The 6,908-nt window shown below is 37.7% G+C and overlaps 1 long non-coding RNA gene across 1 annotated transcript; it reads right to left on the reverse strand.

Moving 5' to 3' along the window:
* Positions 1-1,071: 1,071 nt before the first annotated feature.
* On the reverse strand, positions 1,072-3,689 carry LOC122826366. Its single transcript, XR_006369776.1, has 4 exons — positions 3,607-3,689; positions 3,426-3,510; positions 2,049-2,120; positions 1,072-1,908 (listed from the first exon to the last, which is right to left on the reverse strand). It is a non-coding gene; the product is annotated as an uncharacterized LOC122826366 (long non-coding RNA).
* Between the last annotated feature and the right edge of the window lie 3,219 nt (positions 3,690-6,908).

A 6,908-nucleotide genomic window follows, 5' to 3' on the forward strand; every position in this document is an offset into this window, starting at 1 on the left:
CCACATGCTACTGACAGCATTCATGCTAACATTAGCATTTTGGCTATTTTTAGCTGATACACTTACTTTATCATACTGAATGGTGCAAATCCATGTTAGTGAAGATGCTTGTGACTTTCCACACACTATTGACTACTATTTAGCTAAGCTTAGGCAGTTCATTAGCATTAGCCTTTTAGCTTAAATAAGCTATTACCTGTTTTTCTGACTTATTAGCCATGTTTAGTATACTGAATGGAGTAAGCGATTTACAGACAACATGCTGGTGATGCCTCACAGGCTACTGACAGCATTCATGCTAACATTAGCATTTTGGCTAATTTTAGCACATACGCTCATTTTAACACGCTGAATGGCACAAGTCCGTGTCAGTCGACATTCTCGTGATTCTCCTCATGCCGTCGATCGCGCTGCAGCTTTCTGTGGCGTCGATGCTAACTTTCAGCGTCGGAACGCCGGGTCCAGACCAACAGGCGCGCTTTGGCAGGCCCCGTTTAAATTTCTTCAGAAATTTTCTAGTTAATGTACGTTCTTCTGCTGGAGCACTCATCTCAGCCTAATTTAACACCTAAAATTAATATGAAAATCATGCTGATAAGTCAAAGTAAACGTCTGACTGCACCGTATTGAAAAACTGAAGCACTGCAGTAACTATATGCATTTATATTACAGTACAATGCAGATTGTAGGTACTAAGTGTCCAGACATCCACACTTTCCTTTCTTAAAGTTTCTACTGTAAATCTGTTACAGAACACAACGAGTCAGACAGTACTCTTGGATGTAGAGGCAGAAAAATGCATGTGTTTTCCTTTTGCTCTGTGTGTAAGTGTTAAGAAGTCCCTGGACAACTCATTAACTTTGCAGTCTTCCAATAGGAGAACACAGAGAGCTGGGCAGTGCACTGCAGTCTGTACTCAGCATGCCAGTCACAGACACAGGGGTGTGTGTCTGAATGAGTAAGGAAAATGTGCTAAAACAAAATACTCTTACAAAAAAGAAAGGTTTTTTTTGTTTTGTTTTGATTTTTTTTTTGGTTTTGGCTTTTGTTGGTTTTCTTACACCCTCCAAACTCCACAGATGCACAGTTGTAGTGACCATCACAAAAGGACACACACACAACACCTACAATGAATGACATGGATTTATGTTCTCCACATTCAAAAGATGACAAGACTTGAGGAGAAAGAAAGGCGCAAATTCAGCCAAAGAAAACAAACAGGCACTGTTCAGAGAGAAACATGCACACACTCTCCTTCCTAACAGGAAACGGCTTATTGACTGCAGACCTGTATGCGTGAGGCTGCTGGTATAGGTTTTTTGCATGCTGCCGTGCATCGTCTGCTAAATAAAATAATTGAGTCCCGATCTCTACTGAAGCATATCAAGAACCCTCACTCACGATAACAGGTGCTGATGGGCAGACAAATCTGTGGAATAGATTTATTGTGATCACTCATAAGATTTGTGTTGTGTGAATGGAAATGAACCATAGGATTATGTTTGATTTCTGTCTTGGGGTGAAATGTGTTTCCGTGAAATGAATTTGTGGAAATGATTTGTGAAAAGACTGGGGAAGGTGAGGTTTTAATGAGTGCTTGTTTGATTTGGGAATAGGAAACTGCTGGATCGCTGCCGCACGCCGATTCGTTCTACATCAATAAAGTGCACACCTGCATATGTGTGTGTGTGTGTGTGTGTTTTTTTTTTTCCGTCTCTCCACTCTTCCTTAGTTATTTCATCTTTGTTCCTATCTCGTGTTGCCTTGTTTGCTCCAACCTTCTTTCATAATTAAGCCTGGCTAAACATGAGGGAGAAAATGAAATCTAAACAAACTAGTGACAGTGATAAAGGGCAAATGAAGGGGAGTCGGTGTGAAGCCTTTGTGTAGACTTCCTTCGCCAACCGTCTTCTTCCAGGTCGATGAGCCGGAGTGGGGGAGGAAAAAAAAAAGAAAAACACTAAAAAGGAAAATAGGTTTTGTTCCTCCATCTTTCCCAACTTCGCAATGATCGATAATCAATCCCTAATCTCTTTCATCTGTCTCACCTTTTCACTCTCCTCTTTGATTTTATCCTCTTTTCTTTCCAGCCCTTTGTGTCAGCAGCTAAGATACTGGATCTGCAGAAAGGCAACACACAAGACCGAGCATGGTTAAATGAAAATAGATTTTATGTAAACATAGCTTATGTCACTCAGGTTTAAAAACCACATAAACACAACTTATAAATATTATATATTTTTAAAAAATAAAATAAATAAATTTATGAGGCATCCTAGATCTCTCTCTAGCTGAAGCACGCATCTTTTCCCAAACATTTTACACGCCTGAGAGTGGGATGACTTCTTTGTGATAAGGTGTCTGGGAACTTGAAAAAAATATTTTGAATAAAATTAGTTTGAAGTCAAAACTGAAAATAAGCATCGAGAAACAACTTTATTCTGCAACAAGAGCTATGCAAAAACCAATTAGTTAATATATATATATATATATATATATATATATATATATATATATATATAAATATACATATATATGGAAGCATCTTTTATCTGCAACAAATCTCTACTCCACAGATTAGCTAATTCCCTTTCCCTCATGTTTCCAGACTTCTTGGATCAGAAAACCTAAAATAACAACATTTCTGGTATTTTCATGTGGACTGAACAGAAACCTTCCCATCACTCGCATGTCAAGTTTTTGGCTGTACAAAAATGCCTGTAAATATGCCCACATACTCCTCTTCTCCTTTATTTTGCAGTAGAAATGTCATACTTTATTCCCCAAATGTGCTCTAATCTCAGTTTGTGTTTCTTCATGAAAAACCACAGTAGTTAATAGCAGCTTTAGATTTAAGTAGGATAACACTGCCATCACTTAGCATCACCATGGAAATGCGTTCAGAAGAGAGCACCAGTTCTTTTCTTTTTTTTTTAACCTACCTAAATCTGCTGTCTTTAAAATAGATTTCAATATAGGAAAATGTGACATACACTGTCAAAATGTACTTTTCTTGTGGTCTGAAATGTCAGCGTAATGCTGGATCTTGTTCGTAAGTAAAGCAGAAAAACGCTTTCTTCAATGCCACCCTCTCTCCGTTGGAAACTGCAGCCACACATAAACCTTTTATGGGAGCTTCAAGGTCTGCCACTCAAATCTAGACGTAATAAATCTACTTTTCTTTTACCTTCATGTACCTTCACAAGTGGCTGCTTTAGGAAATGTTAATTTTTTCCCTTTCTGACATGATAAAAGACAGAAGAAAATGTTTGGGATCAGGGGTGTGAAAAAAAAAACAAACTGGTAAAAAATATAACAAGACGAGAGAAAAGAGAATTGAAAGTGAGGATAGCAGAGATCAAATGATGTTTATTCTGCCAGCTTTTGCAGTCATGAGGACCAGAGCTTGCCTGTGATCAGCTTACCTTTGTGTTAAGGGAGGTTTTATTGCCTCGTTTTAGCGTGAAGAAAGTGTTTACGCCATATGATGAAATTCTTACTTTTCATTCTCTGCATGGGATTAGAGGTGGAAAAAGAAACACATCAAAATTATAAAAGATATATGAATAATATTAAACTTCAGCAAATCTATGCACGCAGACTCACCAGATATTTTCGTTTCATTCAACCGCACAAAAACGGATGTCAGGTCCCTGCATTTATGAACACAGGGAAGAAGACTAATAAATTAGGGCATGATTTATTTTATTTCAGCTTTTATTATTTGTATTATTATTATTATTATTATTATTATTATCATCATCATTGGAAATTAACAACAGTCAGTGTGCTGATTAAATAAGGAGATACCACTGTGTGGGTGTACAGTAGTTTGATGAAGCGTGGTAACAGGTGATACCATCTTCCCTTTTAGCAAAATGATTAAACACATCTGTCTTAATGGGCCACCTGTGTTTCTCTCAGCTGGTTGGTTGGTTGTAAAGTGGGAGGGTGGGCTCAGCGGGTAAAAAAGTAATTATCTCCTTACAGATTTCTTTTGGTTTTGCATCTTTGGCTCACTTAAATGTTTCAGAATAAAATAAAACACAGAAAATTAATGAAAGGGGGGTACTTGTCTTACCCGACCTGGTGCAATTTGAAAATTAATCTATCTATCTATCTATCTATCTATCTATCTATCTATCTATCTATCTATCTATCTATCTATCTATCTATCTATCTATCTATCTATCTATCTATCTATCTATCTATCTATCTATCTATCTATCTATCTATCTATCTATCTATATATATATATATATATATATATATATATATATATATATATATATATATATATATATATGTACGTATACTACTGGAAGTGTGGTCAGTTGCCACGTTTTCAGTGGTAGCTGACCTAAAACAGGAAACATTAAAGGTCGATTTGTCATTCTGATGTTTTGAAAATGTTTCATGTTTTTCTAAAGAGCTAATTGTCTGGAATACCGTCTTGATTTTCTATTATCAGGCCTTTTAAATGTCAAACGTTGAGTTTTTCCAGATCAAATTTCAATGGGTGTTAATGATAAACAGAATAACATAAACTGATACCTAGCTATAGTTACATTTACAGAAGGTCTTTAAGTGTTTCTTTTTTTTTTTTTTTCTGGTTTAAAATGGATGGAGTAATAGTCTGGTCTGATCACAGTCTTCTTGGGATTAGGGCATGATGGATGGACGAAATGTTGATTTAGTCGAGGAAACCATTCCTCACACATCTCTGAGGAAGAAAGAGCACATTTTTATTCTTCTGAAGCAATGAATAAAACCTCAAAATGGAAAGTTGAGAGTGACAATATGTTTGCACCTGCTCCTCGGCCTCACTCCTGAAGATAGACACACATCAATAAACTGAGCAGGTTTTGGTTCCACCTCCATAAGTGATATAAAGTGAGATGAAAGGCAAAGAGACCCAGGATCCGCCCCCTCTCCCCCTCTTTTGGCTTTGTTCTGCAGTGTAACATCATTACTTAAAAAAAAAAAAAAAAAATTCCAAATCTATACACTTGAAATTCAAATCTTTTATTCATCGGCCTGATTGAGACGCGTAGGAGGTTTGAAGTGGCTGTGGTCACTTCTCCCCAAACAGAATTTGATTATTTCCAAGCTGCGAGGCTGCTTTGAGTCTAAAAGCATGGTTAATCAATATATTCTTCCTCTTAAGAAATACCCTAACAAGGATACATTTTCTGTTTATTCAGAGGGATGACTTTATTCACTCTCCTCTGAAATAATTCCCTGCCTTCCTCTGCTGTAAACAAATTCAGTAGATGCAGAGAGAAATATGCACTTCGTGGCGTGAAATTGCTTTGAAAGGATGCATTTGGTGCTTGAGAGAGGTTGTTACTACCATTACTTAATTCAAATAGCACACAGGCATTGATATTATGGAATCCATACTCTTTTTTTTTTTTTTGTGCCACACTTCAAGGCATAAACATGTGCAAAAATAGACAGGAACGACAGAGGGAAGTGTTGTCATGGTGATTATGTAAAGAAACCCTTCAGGTTTTCTCCATCCTTACATGTTACAGAGACATTTTAAAGGATCCTTAACAATCCTCCCCTGGATTCCTGAAAACCTGGAGTTTTGGAGTTTTCACTGAGTCACTCTTATGTTTTCTTGTTGTGCTTTAGCTACTGTTCATATTTAGACAACATCTTCAAAAGTCTTTCACCAAATTTCACTTCTTTTTTTCGTTAAAGTATTTTTATAGCTCTAGTGGCCTTTTTTTTCTTTTAGCAGTTGCCAGACAGGAGGGCAGGATATGAGAGAAGAGGGAAGACATGCGGCACGGACTTGAACCCATGACAGTCGAGTCAAGACTAAGTCCTCCGTAGATGGGTCGCCACTGCCTCCCCAGCCCCCAAATTCAATTTCTAACCCTTAACTCTACCCTTTGATTCCTGGGATTTATGGTAGGTGACAGTAGCATCCCAATGTTTCTTGTAAATCCTGAATATGGTAAGGAATTGGGTTTAGAGTGGCACAGATGGCAGCAAAGTGTGGGTGTTCAGTGTGGGTGAAAGTTTGGATTGGGAAAAATTAGCAGTAATTTAAATGGAATACTGAAAGTTTGTGTAAGCCTCAGTCAGCTGAAAGAACACAACAATGAATGATTAATGGATTTCATTAAAACGCCAGAGCACAATCATTTCCCCAGGAGTCAAAGATGTCTAGTACCCCAAAGCACATGCCATTAGTGAAACTTTGTGGTATCTTACATGGCTTCTTTCATCTGAAGTTGCCAGAAAAAAGAAAAAGAAAAAAAGTAAAAAGAAAAAAAAAAAAAAAGAGCTCAGAGTGTGCTGGAACTGATGCTGCTGGTATTGTTACGTCTTTAGATAGAAGTACAAGCAGTTATCCTCTACAATTATCCCAAAAATACAGCCCGATCTTATAGCTATCTAATAATAATAAGAGAACTGTTTTGCCCCCAGCACTGTGCGAGAGTCGGCCAGAAACAACTTAGGTCACAATATGATGGTCGGCTACTTTTTTTGTATCAGAAATAACAATTTTATTTAGGTCGCAACATTCGATCTGAGCTGAGACAAACTGAGAAAACCCCTTTATTGGCCTGATCCCATTACCGTCACTGCTACTTCAACGCAGCGAGCTCTTCTCATTGATAAAACATTTCCCATCATGCCCCTGGGCTTCTCCAATACATGGGGGCCCACTTCTGGGGTCAAACCCAGCCTGATAATCCAATGCCATTCAAACAGCGCATTAACACAGAACAATATCTGCTCAATCAAAATCAATATCAGCCCAGCGGCGAGGCCACGTTCAGGTAGAAACACAGCGACATCAGTATTAACAATGGCCATGGCGATGAGCTTCACGGAAAGGTCAAGGCTAAACTAAAGAATTCCTCCCAATAAATATTTAAGAGTGATTA

The sequence above is a fragment of the Gambusia affinis genome, linkage group LG23, assembly GCF_019740435.1.
Source record: "Gambusia affinis linkage group LG23, SWU_Gaff_1.0, whole genome shotgun sequence".
Taxonomy (NCBI): Eukaryota; Metazoa; Chordata; class Actinopteri; order Cyprinodontiformes; family Poeciliidae; genus Gambusia; species Gambusia affinis.